The sequence below is a fragment of the Diabrotica undecimpunctata genome, chromosome 7 (assembly GCF_040954645.1).
Source record: "Diabrotica undecimpunctata isolate CICGRU chromosome 7, icDiaUnde3, whole genome shotgun sequence".
Lineage (NCBI taxonomy): Eukaryota > Metazoa > Arthropoda > Insecta > Coleoptera > Chrysomelidae > Diabrotica > Diabrotica undecimpunctata.
The window spans coordinates 28,486,372-28,504,336 of NC_092809.1; the positions used below are offsets into that span (position 1 = coordinate 28,486,372).

The 17,965-nt window shown below is 28.5% G+C and overlaps 1 protein-coding gene across 2 annotated transcripts in view; it reads right to left on the reverse strand.

Annotated features, from left to right (window-relative positions):
- Nucleotides 1–15,850, reverse strand: part of LOC140445125 (uncharacterized) — a 79,625-nt gene extending 63,775 nt beyond the window's left edge. The window contains exon 1 of one of the 2 annotated variants that reach the window (XM_072536965.1): nt 15,696–15,850. The gene's annotated coding sequence lies outside the window, so the exon portion shown is untranslated. Of the gene's footprint in view, nt 1–15,491; nt 15,571–15,695 lie in introns of those variants that run through there. The other variant, XM_072536966.1, reaches the window with a different exon arrangement.
- Nucleotides 15,851–17,965: the final 2,115 nt, after the last annotated feature.

The following is a 17,965-nucleotide window of genomic DNA, read 5'->3' on the forward strand; positions in this document are numbered from 1 at the left end:
TTTTAATCTTAAATAATTCAATAATGTTACCTAAAGTCAAAATTAAAATTTAACTGATTATAAATAAATTGTTGGAAGTGCATCTCATGATCTTTCTAATAGTTCTCTACATATCAAAATTTTTAATGTTTTTTTACTTAATTTTTTTATAATAACTTTTTTATATACATGTATGATTATCACATGTTCTTTTGCTGTGCTAATTCTGTTAATTTGTAAACTATACCTAGTTTCAATTAATTGTTTATACAACTTTATCTCTAAATGTCCAGTATCGTAAGCTTTTTCACATTTTTAATATCATTGACTACTACATGTCTTTGTAAGATGAACTGATGATGCTTGATGAAGTTTATATTGAAATCAAATGAGCCTCAGAAGTGTATTTTTTCAGTTTTTGTCTGTTTCCCAAATCGCTTCAAGTGTTGGTGTGCCTCAAAATATTTTTAACCCTATAAGGTTGCCGCGACTAAAAAAGTTTGAGAACCACTGACTTAGATCATTTATAGAAAAATTTAGGGAAGCAATTCTCGAAGAGGGGTTTAGGCTAAAACTTTTAAAATGTAATTTTGCAACAGAAAAGGTATAATATTTGGGATATATTGTGGGAAACAATTCAGTTTGTCCATTAAATGATAATTTAATATCAATTGCAGATTTTCCGGCACCAGACAGGAGAAAAAAAATGCGACAGTTTTTGGGAGAAGTAAATTTCTACCAAAAATATATGAAATATTCAGCTAGGTTAGGTAGACCCATTATATAATTTACTTAGAAAAGAAATCAAATTTCACTGGTCTTTAAGCTGCTAAAAATCTTTTGAGAGGGTAAATAATATCCTCTGCTCGGAACATATTCTAGATATTTTTGACCCAAATGCTCCCACAACTATATATTATACAGACGCTAGTATTTTAGGAATTGGTGCAGTTCTGAAACAAAAATAAAGAGACGGAGAAATGAAACCAGTAGTTTACTTAAAAAAAATTGAATAAATATCAAAAGAATAAAAAAAGCCATTTTTTAGAATGCCTTGCATTTTAGAAATTAAAAAAGAAATAAAATTTTGGCAATACTGACTAATGGGACGAAAATTTATAGATATTACTAATCATAAGCCCCTTGAAGGGAGAGAACTTCGTACAATAGTAGATGAAGAAATAGGAGATATTATAACACATTTCCTTATACAATTTAAATTTGACATTAAATATAAACCTGAAAGAGAAAATGTAGAAGCTGACTGCCTTTCTAGAAATCCAGTTTTGAAAAACATAGAAAATGCTGAAACATTTATAAGAATAGTAAACGTAGTTACACTAATAAAACAAGATTAAAACAATAAGCGAATGATAAATAAAATGAGCAGAACAATTTTGAATTAAGATATAATTTATTAATTAAAGAAGAATGAAAAAAAATTATCCAAAGATCCAAAAATCACAAATTTTATGGTCACATTTGGGCTGCTATAGTAACAAACAAAGCAGATAACACGTTCCTTTACACCAAACTACCTTGCTATCAAAGATGATAACGGAACTCTACTCACTTCTAAAAAAGATATTTTACACAGATGGAAAGAATACTGTGGACGACTGATGATGGAGGAAAGCACAGACGCCCCATCACAACAAAAAGATGCCAGTTTTGTGACGGACCCTGACGTACTCAAAAGTGAAGTTGAAGCAGCAATTATGAGGCAAAAAATTCAGAAAGCTGCCGGTCCAGATAACATACCTATTGAAATGATTTGGGCCCTAGATGACGTTGGAGTGGATATAATACATCAAATTTGTCAAAGAGTGTGGGAGACAGGTAAATGGCCTGAGGACTGGACACAATCACTATATATTCCCATACATAAAAAGGGAGCGAAAGATTTATGTAGCAACTATCGCACAATTGCTCTAATTGCACATTGCAGTAAAATACTCTAACACATAATTCTCGAGAGGATAAAGCCCTTTTTACTACCTAACATTGCGGAGGAACAAGCAGGTTTCGTCCCCGGACGTGTTACTAGAGAACAAATTTTAAACGTACGGCAGATTGTAGAAAAATCCAGAGAATTCAACATCACAACATATTTGTGCTTCATAGATTATAGTAAAGCTTTCGATTTGGTCAACTGGAGTAAAATGTGGCAGGTTTTGTCTGAAATGGGAGTCCCCAATCATCTGATACTGCTAATTAAAAGCCTGTACAATAACAATTATGCCAGAGTTAGAATAAATGGGGAACTAACCGATAGTTTCAGGGTCACAAAGGGCGTGAGACAAGGCTGCATACTAAGCCCAATTCTATTTAACATCTATGGTGAATGGATAATGCGGAAAGCTACTGAGGACTGGAACGGTGGCATCACCATTGGCGGGAAGAAGATTTGCAACTTGAGATATGCAGATGATACTACTATCCTCGCTAGTTCTGAAGCTGAATTGATTCACCTGCTACAACGGATAGAAGACGTAAGCTTAACGATGGGCCTTAAAATAAACAGAGATAAAACGAGAATCATGATAATTGACAGAGCTAACAACAATCAAAATCATCTGGTCATGATAAACAATATCGCTGTTATAGATAAATTTGTGTATCTGGGCTCATTAATAACCAACAAAGGAGGCTGTACTGAAGAAATAAAGCGGCGGTCAGCAATCGCAAAAAGCGCTATGGCAAAATTAACAAAAATTTGGAAAAGCCATGAAATAACTACCGATACAAAAATGAGACTAGTAAGAAGTCTAGTTTTTCCAGTTTTTACTTATGCATCGGAATGCTGGACCCTTACTAAGAAAGACAAAAAGAACATAGATGTATTTGAGATGTACTGCTGGAGACGAATGCTGAGAATACCATGGGTGGCTCGAAAAACAAATGAATCCATACTGGACCAGCTAAACATAAAGAAAAGACTAAGAACACAAATATCAGAACAAATAATAAGCTATTTTGGACATGTGCTTCGAAGAAATGGTCTTGAAAAACTTACAATCCAGGGAAAAGTAAAAGGCAAAAGAAATAGAGGTAGATCTCCCTCACGATACACGGACCATATTGTTGCTACCATTGGCGCTCCATTGTCAGAATGTGCTAGAATGGCAGAAGATAGAAAAACGTGGAGGAACATTGGGAAATTTAGCTAATAGCTTCATGATATCACGATACCTGCATCAGGTTAACGACTAAGAAGAAGAAGAAGTAACAAACAAAATTTTTACTACATTAAGAATATGCATTCACCGGCAAAGGATATCTGCCAAAAATGCGAGATCAGAAAGATGGTCTTTTGTCACAATTGGATACACCAAAAGAACCTTTCGAGATAATGTGCTTGGATACAATATGAAGATTTTAAGGCAATCCTTCGTTAAAAAAATACATTCACTTATTTGTAGATTTATTGTACAAGAAAATAAATCAAAACTAAATAGAAAAAAAACGAACTAGGACTAGGTCCATTTCAAATAAAAAAGAAAATTTCATTAGCTTTAGCACGAAAACAATAACATGGGACACCTCTTCAAGATGCAAGGGGCAAACATCCACTCCATAATAAAACCAATATTGAAGACGATCAGTATTTATGTGGCTTTATAGAACTGTTTCCAGCATACGAATCCCATTACTCTCGACGAGATAACATATAAAGAAAATATCTTTCACCAACTTTGAACATGTAAACTTATGAGGTCAGACTACAAAACAATTTAAACTAGTTAACTGGTAATCAAGAATAAAAAATATCCTATTTCTTTTAACGTTAAATCGAAAATCTGTACTGATAACTCATTACAAATAGTTGGGCTGATAGATTATCAACAAGCTCGATCCTGGAGTAGAATGAAAGCCATAATTTTCCATGCCGGTGATAATTTTGTTCGATTGAGGGTGCTTCTTTCCGATTCACATCTTATTCTGCAGCTAAGACTAAACCTTGTAAGATGTCATTCTGGTTTCTTTATAAAGTCAATACGTGATGGTAAAAACTGTGTGGCTAAATAAATTAGAAGTAAAGAATGGACATGTTTCGTCAAATCTTGGAAATTTCTTGGACGTTATGGATTTGAATGAAAAAGTTCTGAAGGAGAGAACGTCTAAATAAAGAGGAAAGACTTTTATCAGTGAACAAGAAAAACGAGTTACATCTGTTGGGAGATTACAATCACTACATCCTTCAATTAACTACAAGGGGTAAAAGATAAAATATCAGAAATACGTAGACTAAAAATTATTCAGATATTGAAAAAACAAAGTCCTTGTATGAAAAAAAAAATGCACAGAAGACTTAAAAAACCCCTCTCGCTGTTTATGTTTCTCAAAATTTTTAACACCAAGTTTAATTTGCATTTTCATGTAACCACATAAAGATACTTGTAAAAAGTGACAATATTAATACTAAAATAAAATCACCTGATACTTCAGAAGTGCCTAAACAGGATGCAAAAGTTAAATTGGAATTACACCAAAGAAAAGCAGAAGCAGTTAAAGAAAGCAAGAGCTAAAATATAATTAAAGCAAAAGAATCACAGCAAAAAATATCAGTTTTAGTCTTTGATCTTCAGAAAACGCTTTCTACTCCTGACAACTGTGGACGTATAATTTGGGCATCCACGGTAAAGTTACAGAAACGGGACATGTATATCTGGCCTGAAAATGTGGCATCCCGAGGAGCTAAGAGATCATGTTTAATAAATCATCTTGAGATGCACTAATTTTTTGTATCTGGACATAGTTTTAATACACGATTGGTCAAGTTTTTGAGTTGATTGAAAAGGAGAAAAACACCATGATCGAATTTTTAATCTTCATGATTGGGTTTTCATAATTCAAGCGGTCAAAAGAAAAATCAAAAATTCCAAGTTAAAAGAATGAACTCACTAGAGTCTTTTGGTAGCACGTCCCTTGAGAATAAGATAACAAATAGAAAAGTTACTATAACTGGCAAAAAAATTGAATGGCTTTAAAATTGCTTAATCTTAAAAATGAACCAAAAAAATGTATGTAAAATGTATAGAAAACCGAAGACCGCCCACAGCTTTCACAGCTTTTATTGTGGATTGAAAGATAGTTCCGAAGCATTAGACGAGGGCTTAGAAGAGGCAATTATACATGAAAATTAAAAATACACACTAAAATATGTTTTTAGGTAATAAGTTGGAGATTTGTTTTCTGTTTATCTTAATTTTTGGTTTTAGGCAATTTACTTATTTTAGTTTTCTTTATGGCAAATGTTCCTAAACATAGCTTAACACACAAGTTACTCTAGAAATATATTTTTTGTAGCGGCAAATGTGTCTATAGTTTTTGAATAAAGAAATTAGACTAATAAAGCTTAGGTGTTTTAATTAACTTTTTCTTAAAAATAAAATATTATAACTACTTTTTTATCATAAAAAATTTATTTTTTGTTTAATGTTAACTTTGAAATGATTTATCATAAAAACTCCACTTTGTGACTTAGTCACCTTTGCTGGGACACTCATTTGACGTTTCGATTTCCACTCCGGAAACCATTTTCAAAACAATTATTTAGGATAATCTTTTTTTTAACGATTACAATTATTATTGCAATTAAAATTATTACAATTATTATAAAATATAATGTTACAATCAAATGTGGCTTAATCAAATAAACATAATGTATTGTTATGATGTGTTTTTTGTTTGAATGAAGAGCAATGAGTATTTTTAATAATATAATATATAGGGTTTTTATCGCGGTTCTCAAAGAATTAGCTTGTAAGTACTTTTTTAAATTATCTTTATTATAACTATTATGAAACACACATATATATCTAACCTAGTCAATGTAAAATTAAAATAAACTATCTTTAAACTGATATTCTTATAAAACTAATTAAATTCTATAGACAATCTAAAATTTAAACAAACTATCTTCAAAATTGAAATTGTTATGACACTAACTAAATTATATTAACAAAATTTTGTACCTTTCTTTCACTGAATGCCTAAATGAACTGTTTTCCACTATATCTATTCTAATCACCACTGAATGTCTTCGTACTTCGGTTATCCTTGTTTTTGTGAAATTTCTTTTTTCAATTATCAGCTTCTACCAATTTAAAATATATTTTTCTTCACCAGCATTTATATACCACCAACCAAACCAGCAAACAGCATTTATATTTATTCTTCTTTTCAATATACCAATATCCAATTATTATAAGTTGATTTATACTAATCTCCAACCACAATATAATTTAATTTCTTCCAATATACTTTTATAATCTTCAATAATTATTTGTGTATAATTATAAATGTGCATTAATTATATGCATAATTTTTAATCTTCATTTAACTCACTATATTAAACAATTTGACTATTTGTACCTGATTCTCTGACTCCAAATAATCTTTCATATTTCTTACTAAACTTTTCTGACTGACTTCTTGAAAATTCTGAACAATTTACTTCACTAAATGTGTCTAATAACTTTCATAATAAACTGGCCTGACTTCTGACTAAAAACTTCCAAAAACTTCTGAACAATTGACTTCACTAAGTAAATGTATCTATCTTCTAACTAACTTTCATGATAAAACTGCTAAAAACTTCTAAAAACTGCCATCTTGAATCCAAATCACGGGTATTTATATGTTTTTGAATTTCTAGAACCATCTCGTAAGATATCATGTTCCAATTTGTTCTATTTAATACTTGTCTGAATTTTCTGGAACAAACCATTTCGCAAACATGGCCATCTCCGGAGATCCAGAGAATTCCATTCTTTTCTATTAATAATTTTGTTGACATTTAGGCTTTTCAGATCAGAATATATAATTAAATTAGTAACTAACACTCTAATTTAATAAAATACACATTTCAAACAATATATTATTATAATAACCCCACTTATATTCGTATTATGATTCTTAATTTGACACTTGGAGTATGTATAGTTGGTTGCCTAGGCACATGGCTCACTTAAATCTATTTACAAAATTAAAATTACTAAATAAAACTTTTTACAATTATTATATGCTAATTTATTAAAAATGCCCTCACATAAATATATTTTTATTAAATTCTCTAGTATATAACTTATTTAAAACAACCAAATATCTAATATTATGTAGTATATAACTTATAAATTATTTTCTATAAACCCTAATTGTCACAATACCCCAAAAATAATATTTAAAATAAATAATTTACTTATTATTTTTTTAAATATTAATTTTCTCATACCTTATTAAATTTAATAAATCAAAATTTTTTTTTTTTTTTATTTAAAATGTGTTAAATACATCCCTGTTCGCTGTCTATGTCACAACAGAGAACAACGGATCACAGTTCGGCTATTCTATGGTCAAACTGTCATGTCAAATGGAGCAATGGATGCGATATCAGAGAATAAAATATAACCTTAATTAAAAATATAATCTATATTGTGTTCTGTTTATTTATAGACAAAATCTAGGAATTATTTCCATTCAAAATAACTTCATCAATATAAATTGGTAAGTTTTTTTTTTTTTTACTTTATTATATTAGAAAGACATTTTTATAGCAATTATAGTATCAATTTTGTGTCTAACCCCAAATTATGATTTTTAGGGTACAAATTAATTTCCATATATACAAAATTCAACAAGTATGATGTCAAATTGATTCAAAATAATGAAATCTACCATCTACCATTTAACAAATCAAGTCTATTGAATAAAATGGATATATCAGTAAGTTATTAGTGTTATTATATTTGTGTTAAAGGTATAGAAATCATTATTCAATCTCTTCATGATATTGAAAAATGTCGTTGATATGAAATATGCCTCTTAGTCTGTTCTCTGCATCTATTAACACATAACTATTTAGTCCATTCTGATTTTCAATTGTATATGGACCTTCAAACATTGGTTGTAATTTCTTACAACGGTTTTCTTTAACATTACTTTTTCTAAGTGAACGAATTAACACTTGGTCTCCTTTTTGAAATGTGATTGGTTTTTTTATATTTCGATTTTGTCTTCTGATATATTTTTCAGCTTTCCTCCTAATTCGGTTATTCACTTTCTGCATTACTTGTTCTAACATATCCTGATTATATTCACTAATCCACTTTCTGTTTCCTATATGGCCAAACATTAAATATTCTGGTACTTCCTCTGTATTCAAATTATGTGTATTATTCAAAAAATATTCTACTTGTGGTATATGTTGCTGCCAAGTTTCATGTTGGTTTTGGCACAGTATCCTTAAATATTTTATAACTTCTTTAATATATCTTTCTGCAGGATTTGCCTGAGGATGTCTGATACTTGTAAAATGAATGTTGATTCCCTTTTTCTCACAAAATGCCCGAAATTTTTGGTTGTTAAAATATGTAGCATTATCTATTATGCAATTTCTAAATGGTCCTATTTCTTCGAAAAATTGATTAATATATAATTTTAATGTTTTAACATTTGTTCTAGAGCAGGGATATAGTTTAATAAATTTTGTATATAAATCAACTATCACTAGTATATGCTTTTTTCCTGTTGGACTGAGAACTAAATTTGAAATAAAATCCATGGAAACTGTATTTAGTTTTTCATATACAACATTAGATTTATATGTGTTCTGGTTTTTGAAATTCTTTTCTTTGTTTAGTTGACATATTGGGCATTGGGTAGTAATTTCTTTTGCTATACTTATGTCATTCTTTGCAAAATAATTGTCCCTAAATAGCATCCATAGCTTTCTTGAACCAATATGCATATAATTGTTATGTAAATTTTTCAATATTTTCTTTGCTAAAGTTCTAGTTATTACATATACTTCTATGCCATTTATTATTTTATAATATACTCCATCTTTCCTAAGGACTTTTTGTTTTTCACTCAAATTGATCTGATCTCTTATAATTTCTTCTTTAGAATATAATCCAGTACTTTCTACTAATTGATTTAATCCAATTTTTATTGTTCGCTGCCCTTTTTGTGGTGTATTTTCTAACCTTGATAAAGCATCTGCCACTATATTGGATTTTCCAGAAATGTATTTGATTTCAAAGCAGTATTCACTAAGTATTAGACTCCACCGATGAATTCTACTGTTTCCATATTTGTTATTTAATATAGACGTTAAAGCTTGGTGATCTGTTTCTATTGTAAATTCATTACCCAACAAATAAAATCTTAATTTTGTGACACAGTGTATTATACTTGCTAGTTCTAATTCTGAAACTGAGTAACCCTTTTCATGTGGCTTTGTGATTCTTGAAATGAATTGTATTGGGTATTCGACCCCATCATGTATTTGTAATAATACCCCTGATAATCTCTCTATTGATGCATCTGTTCTTAGTATGAATGGCTGTGTATAGTCAGGATAGTATATTTTCAAATTTGACAGAAAAATGTTTTTAATTTCTTGGAATGCTAGTTCTCTTCTCTGATCCCATCTCCATTTTACACCTTTTCTCAGTAGTTCAAGTAATGGAATTTCTTTTATACTTAGATCTGGTATCATCCTTTTATAATAATTAATTATTCCAATAAATCCTCTTAAAGTTCTTAAATTGTGTGGTGTTTTATATTCCTGAATGACTTGTGTCCGTTCTGGATCCATTTCGATTCCCTTAGTGTTAAGTTTATAACCTAGATATATGACTTCTTTTTGAAAAAATGTACATTTTTCTTGATTTATTTTTAGTCCAACTTTGTCTAATCTATTTATTATAATTTTTAGGTGTTTCTCATGATCTTCAGCCGTTTTAGAAAAAATTAAGATATCATCAATGTAGTGAATTACAAAATGTTCATATTGATCCAAAATATCATGAAGACATCTACATAGAGCACTGCAAGATGATTGAAGTCCAAATGGTACTACTTTGAATTGATATACTACTCCATCTATCTGAAATCCTGTATACTGTCTACTTTTTCTTTCTAGAGGTATTAACCAGAAACTATGCTGTAAATCGATTTTAGTGAAAAATGACATTCCTGTAATTCTTCCTAATATTCCATCTATACTCATTGGTGCTTCAAATTGCTTTTCAGTAATCTTGTTAATATTCCTTGCATCCAAACATAACCTGATTTCACCTGATCTTTTTCGTACTACTACTATGGGGTTAATAAAATGTGTGTCTGCCTTCTCAATGATCCCATCTTCTAACATATTATTAATTGTTTTGTTTACTTCTTCTCTGTATTTATATGGTATTGGGTATGATTTTGTTTTAAAATCTTTTTCTTCTTTAACTTTTATACTATGGATATAATTTTGTGCAATTCTATTTTCTTTATTGACAAGTCCCCTGTGTTGCTGCAATATGGAAATGACTATTGATTTATATTCTTCAGGGCAATTTAAAACTTTCATTATATCTTCTTCTTTACAAATAAAATTATTCTTCATTATGTACTCATTATTCCTTGCTTCCAATTTTACGCACTCCGCCTCGTAGGCATCCATCTGCTTAAAATTTCCATTCCTTAAATATTCACTACAATAATTATTCTTTACATTCTTCTGGGACATTTCCCTATCATCAAAATACATTTCTTCTTCATAAACATCATTATTTTCTTTTAATAATATCCTATCAACTCTTATTCCTTCTTCTACCTCATCTTTCTGCATAAATTTAATTATTTGCCCTTCCAAAGTTACCATTTTTTCTTCAAAATCTATCTTTACTTTCTTCTTTTCCAATTCATCATTTCCCATTAATATATCAACACATAAATCCTTGACAATAAATCCTTGCATATTAATTTCTTTATTAAGAATATTAATTTTAAAATTGGCTAGTTTATCAATTTCACCCAACTTCTTATTATTTGCACCAATAATTTTAATTTTTGGAATCTTTATTATATCTGATAGTTTTAATGTATTAAAAATAAAATTCTCCGAGACTAATGTACTTTCTGAACCAGTATCTATCATAATTTTAATCATTTTATTTTTGGCCAAAGCATTTATATAAATTAAATTAATAGATTCAATAATTTTATCTTCATCTAAAGAAATAAATTCAGAAGGTTTTTCATAATAGCAATGGCCTAACTTGTAATTCAGAAAGTTTACTGCACAAAATTTTGATTATTAGAATTGTCAGATTGTATCTGACCACTTGGATCTGATGTACTATGTCTTTCCCTACTATGACTTCTACTCACATTTTCCTGCCTTGTAGTACTTCGTTCCCTGTCTTCGCAGCTTCTATTCCTTCGAACACAATTTACCTGTCTGTTATAGTTAGGTCGCTCTGTATTTCTTCTATTGTTAAAATCTTGTCTATTATTATTAGTACTGTTATTAAAATGTTGTCTATTATAACTAGTATTGTTATTACAATTTTGTCTAATTTGATTACTGTTATTATTATTAAAATTTTGTAAATTATTACCATACCTAGTATTATTGTTATATGATTGTCTATATTGTTGATTATCATTTTTTTTATATTGAAAGTTATTATTGTTTTTTCTGTTGTTAGTATTACTTGTCATATTGCCTCTTTGTATTCTTTGAATAAAATTAATGAAACTATCTATTGTTTGAATATTTTGTACAGTTACGGTTTGCACAACATCAGCATCAAAATGTCTAGATACATTTAAGACTGTTTCATCCTCTCTAAGTGGTGGTTCTAAATATTTTGCAACTGTTATCAGTTTTAATGCATAATCTACCATATTTGATTTTAAATTGTGATTATACTTTCCAAAATATAGAATTTCTCTAAACTTTGCTTGCTCTAATTCACCCCAATAATAATTTAAAAATTTATTTTCAAATGTTTGAAAGTTATCTAAATCATTTTCAATACTAGCAAACCAAGTTGCTGCATTGTCATTTAATGTCACTCTAATATAATCTTTAATATCATTAATATTATTCACAAATCTTAATTTATGTTTTAAACTATTTATGTATACTCTAGGATGCAAATTTTTTATATTACCAGAGAATTTAATCCCAGTCTCATTTGTTAAATTTAAGTAAGGTCTCCCTATGTCTCTCATTTGTGAAATATCATCTATTCTCTGTTCCACATTTCTTATTTGATTACAATTTATTTGGATATTTTGTTGTATATCGTCTAATTTTTCTTCTGTGTTTCTCCTGTCTTCGTTAATTTTTACTTCTAAGTTACATTTCTGTAACTCTATTTTCTGTTCTATATCTATCTTATTATCTTGAATAATCCTCTTTACTTCTGTCCTCTCATTGTCTATCCTTTTCTTGTAGTCATTCCGTATACTTTTTATTTCATTTGCTACTTTTTTCTCTGCAGCTTCAAGTTTTTTATCCATTTGTTTTACAATTTTATTATTATTATCTTCTATTTTCTTTTCTAATTTTCTATAATTCTCTTCCAATTTCTGTTCCATTTTTTTCATGTCTTCTTTGACTTCTTTTGAATTCTCTTCCAATTTTTTTATGTCTTCTTTGATTTCTTTTGAATTCTCTTCCATTTTCTGTTCCATTTTTTTCATGTCTTCTTTGACTTCTTGTGAATTCTGTTCCATTTTGTGTTCTATTTTTTTCGTATTCTCTTCCATTGTCTTGTTCATCTGCATCAATAATGACATCAAAGCTGCCATATTGACATTTTCCTCTCTTTCTGGATTCATTTCTGCAGTATCTTGTGGAGCTTGAACTAAACTCTCCTCTTGTATAGGTTGTGTTTCTACTTCCACATCTTCTTCATTCTTTTTGCTTCTTGTACCTTTCTTTCCTTGAGACATTTTGAGACTTTACTTGTTCAAATATAATTAAAAATAAAATCTATAATTTTTTCTTTCTACTGATAATTAATTTAATTATATGAGAGCACTTATCTTCCCAAACTAATTCTTTTAAATAGAGAGCCACCGCGTTGGGTGCCAAATTGTTATGATGTGTTTTTTGTTTGAATGAAGAGCAATGAGTATTTTTAATAATATAATATATAGGGTTTTTATCGCGGTTCTCAAAGAATTAGCTTGTAAGTACTTTTTTAAATTATCTTTATTATAACTATTATGAAACACACATATATATCTAACCTAGTCAATGTAAAATTAAAATAAACTATCTTTAAACTGATATTCTTATAAAACTAATTAAATTCTATAGACAATCTAAAATTTAAACAAACTATCTTCAAAATTGAAATTGTTATGACACTAACTAAATTATATTAACAAAATTTTGTACCTTTCTTTCACTGAATGCCTAAATGAACTGTTTTCCACTATATCTATTCTAATCACCACTGAATGTCTTCGTACTTCGGTTATCCTTGTTTTTGTGAAATTTCTTTTTTCAATTATCAGCTTCTACCAATTTAAAATATATTTTTCTTCACCAGCATTTATATACCACCAACCAAACCAGCAAACAGCATTTATATTTATTCTTCTTTTCAATATACCAATATCCAATTATTATAAGTTGATTTATACTAATCTCCAACCACAATATAATTTAATTTCTTCCAATATACTTTTATAATCTTCAATAATTATTTGTGTATAATTATAAATGTGCATTAATTATATGCATAATTTTTAATCTTCATTTAACTCACTATATTAAACAATTTGACTATTTGTACCTGATTCTCTGACTCCAAATAATCTTTCATATTTCTTACTAAACTTTTCTGACTGACTTCTTGAAAATTCTGAACAATTTACTTCACTAAATGTGTCTAATAACTTTCATAATAAACTGGCCTGACTTCTGACTAAAAACTTCCAAAAACTTCTGAACAATTGACTTCACTAAGTAAATGTATCTATCTTCTAACTAACTTTCATGATAAAACTGCTAAAAACTTCTAAAAACTGCCATCTTGAATCCAAATCACGGGTATTTATATGTTTTTGAATTTCTAGAACCATCTCGTAAGATATCATGTTCCAATTTGTTCTATTTAATACTTGTCTGAATTTTCTGGAACAAACCATTTCGCAAACATGGCCATCTCCGGAGATCCAGAGAATTCCATTCTTTTCTATTAATAATTTTGTTGACATTTAGGCTTTTCAGATCAGAATATATAATTAAATTAGTAACTAACACTCTAATTTAATAAAATACACATTTCAAACAATATATTATTATAATAACCCCACTTATATTCGTATTATGATTCTTAATTTGACACTTGGAGTATGTATAGTTGGTTGCCTAGGCACATGGCTCACTTAAATCTATTTACAAAATTAAAATTACTAAATAAAACTTTTTACAATTATTATATGCTAATTTATTAAAAATGCCCTCACATAAATATATTTTTATTAAATTCTCTAGTATATAACTTATTTAAAACAACCAAATATCTAATATTATGTAGTATATAACTTATAAATTATTTTCTATAAACCCTAATTGTCACAGTATATATATATATATATATATATATATATATATATATATATATATATATATATATATATATATATATATATATATATATGGTTTTTTAATTCTTTAAAAAATTCTTTAATTTTTTAATTTAAGAATTAAAAAACTATCTTGTGCTTTGGCAGAGCATGTAATCGATAAAGACCATATTATGGATTTTGATAACATTAAAATTTTATGTAGTGAAAGTAATAAATTCAAAAGGACTTTTTTGGAAATGGTTTGTATTAGCAAAAGTGATCACAATTTAAACAAAAGATCAGAAATTCAAAATCTAAGCAAAATTTATAATTATATTCTTTCTTTATAATTTATATATAAAACTTGTAAAATGTCACATTTTGATTTAATTTTCCATATACCTATCTGTTAAATTTTTTCAGACATCTGTCAATGGTGAATAAATCTTCTTCTTTTTGTTAGTAAACAAAAAAGAATTTTTAAACAAAATTTTATTTTTGGCAATATAATTATCAAAAATAAAAATTTTAAGTTATCATTTATGACATTGAGGCTTATTTGTAATTGGTTGCTATTTTAACTTATTTATAAATTCAATTGTTTTTGTATTAAAAAAATGTTTTCAAAATTATACTAAAAATTTCAGAGAAGCATTTATTAGATTAGGACATTTTTATATTAATTATTTTTAAGATGTATTAGCAGTAATTTTTATTTACTAAACTAATTTTTATTTGGTAAGTTAACAAAAATTGTTTTTTCTTTCTAGTTCAAACTTTTAAGATATTTTGTCTTTTTTAGCAGCTCTTGATAATAATTGTAAACACAATTGAAAGCTCGAGATATAAAAAAAATAGTTAACCAATAGCCCTTTTATTTACTCCAACCCATCCAAAACAGTTATATATTTTTTCCAAACGAGTCACAAGTACTTCTTTTTTCTTATTCTTATATATATATATATATATATATATATATATATTAACATAATTTAAAAAAATAAAAAAATCATATTAAATACTTTATCATCATTGCACGCAGAACAGCTAATGAAATGTAGGTGTTAATAAGCGTCTTATCAATGCCAGTATTACCATTTAAAACTACAAAAGTAAACAGAAAATCGGAAACAACCCACCTTTTAAGAAATATAATACCTTCCAAGCGTGAAAACTAACGAAAATAGCTCTGACTCATTTCTCTCATAAACCACTTGGATCAATAAGACATTTTATGCTATTTTATCTCGGTTTTGTAAAAATACTATTCATTGCTTATGAATACTAATACTTGTTGGCAACAAGATTTAAAAATACCATCGAATTGTGTATTGTTAACTTACCTGTCAACGTTTGTTTTGGTTAAATTTGTTTATGCGATTTAAAAGTGTGCGTTTAGCAAGAGCGCGAATCAAGAGCGCGGTAATAACAAATCCGTTGTGTTCAAACGCGAAATGCGATGCAACTGTGTGAAATGTGAACAAGACGAACGCGAACGCACAAACCTCGTCCCAGCCTATTAAATCGATTGTTAAACTATCAAACTCTAGTGAATCGAGAGTTTATAATATGATTCCATTAAAAATCGATTTTCATACTTAATGAAAAATTGTATTGATAAGGTAAATTAACAGACGGGAATGTATAGGAATTCTGAAATTATTTTCTGGTTGCTTGTTGAAGTTAAATATTATTTTATATGGAATTAAACCACAGGTGATTGTAATGAGAAGTAGTGTACGGTGGGGCACATTGAAACGAAAAATACTATTTTTAGACTAGAAACTTATGTATTACATTTTATATTTTTTTAGTAGGATTATATATTTGCATGTATTGATTACTAATCGGGAAAAAAGTAATAAAAACCTGATTTTTGATACCTACTCATTCGTGCCCCCATTCGTGGGGTAGTGTAAAACAAAGTAACGGGGTCAGGAGTTTTTTAATAACAAAGTGAAATAATACTCCAGTCGTCAGGGACGAAAAAGCCACTGAACCTCTAAACATACGAACAAGCTGAATTTTGCTGAGAATGTCAATTTTGGACCCCTAAAAAGATGCAAACTACTTTTACCCAACGGTTTCCCCTACAACGAAAAAAACCGAAAACGGAAAAAATCGATTTACCAAAAATATGCACGCCGTAGACAAAAATGTTTCAAATAAAAAAAAGTAGCTAAGATAATTCTGGACAAAAATGTTTATTACTACTTTTTTATGTAGAATGAGAAGTTCTCTCAGAAACAACTCTTTAAGCGACCGGCGATTTTGAATGTGTTACGATCGCAAAATCAATTTTAAATAAAATTTGTATCAACTCGATGGTAAAAATTCGATATCTTTTGATCAGAATGTCATATCAACAAAAATCAAAATTTAAAGGCGTTTTAAAGGTAAAGAGTGCAGCTTTCCTATGTATTTTGGCGCAAATTAAGTCAGTTTTTATAAAGGTGATAAAGAAACAAACTATGCGCGATATTTGCCATTTTTATAATTCTCGTAAGATCAATAAAATGTATCCCTTTCATTGACCAGTCACTATGGAGTTTCCATTATTAGATCCTAATCCTCAAAACGTAGAGCATGAAATTTCGGTTTTGAGATTTGCTAACAAATGTGAAGCATTTAAAATAAGGTAAAACTATCTATTAACGGCCTATACAGTATTTGCTTGTAAATTATTACAGAAAATATTTTTTCACCTACATGCAGTAGTTTGTTCATAAGAAATGGTTAATAGTTGTATTTTTTATAAAATATTTTAGTTTTTAAGCACAATTTTAGTAGCTATTCTAATTCCGGCCCAATGGGCCGTAATTACGAATGTTGGTAAGTTTTTTCAATTCAACTTTTTGTTGTTTAATATCAAAAATTATTAAATAAAAGTAATATATTCTTAAAAATATATATTTCTTAAAAAAATATTAACAAAACCGTACTATCAAATTTCGTCCCATACTTTTTTTTCTATTAAAGCAAAAAAGGAAGTTTACAACTACTATGATAGTCAGGTGGTTATTTCTAATGGTAGAAAATCTCAAATGTGTTCCTAAAAAAAATTATTTTTTTATAACTTACCCAAGTTAAAATATATAGTCTGGCAATTAATTAATTACAAAAAAAAACATTAAAACAACTTTATTTTATTCTGGGCGGCATCAGATTTTATTATATTTTGCATAGGCTCTAATTTCGGCCCAACCCAAATTTAGCTTGACATGGTATTTACAAAAAAGACTCAATTATTCACAATTGATTTTTTTTTCTGGAATCATGGTCAAAACTAAAGCCTAAACCAATGCAAAGCCTAAACCAATGCAAAGAAAAAAATATTCACAAGAGCTACTGGATCGAACCCTAAATGACATGAAAACTGGTGTGTCTGCCTATAAAGTATCCAAAATGTATTGTATACCAAAAAGTATAGTAGTAAATATTGAAAGATAAAAGAATGCAAAAGTATGTGTCCAAAAATATTGGAAAACAACCAGTTTTAACTAGTGATGAGGAAAAACTAATCGTAAAATAGATATTGTTTTTGGCTGTCGCGGATTTTTCCTTGACACGAGATCAGCTTATTAACACCGTAGCAGTGCTCATTAAAAATCTA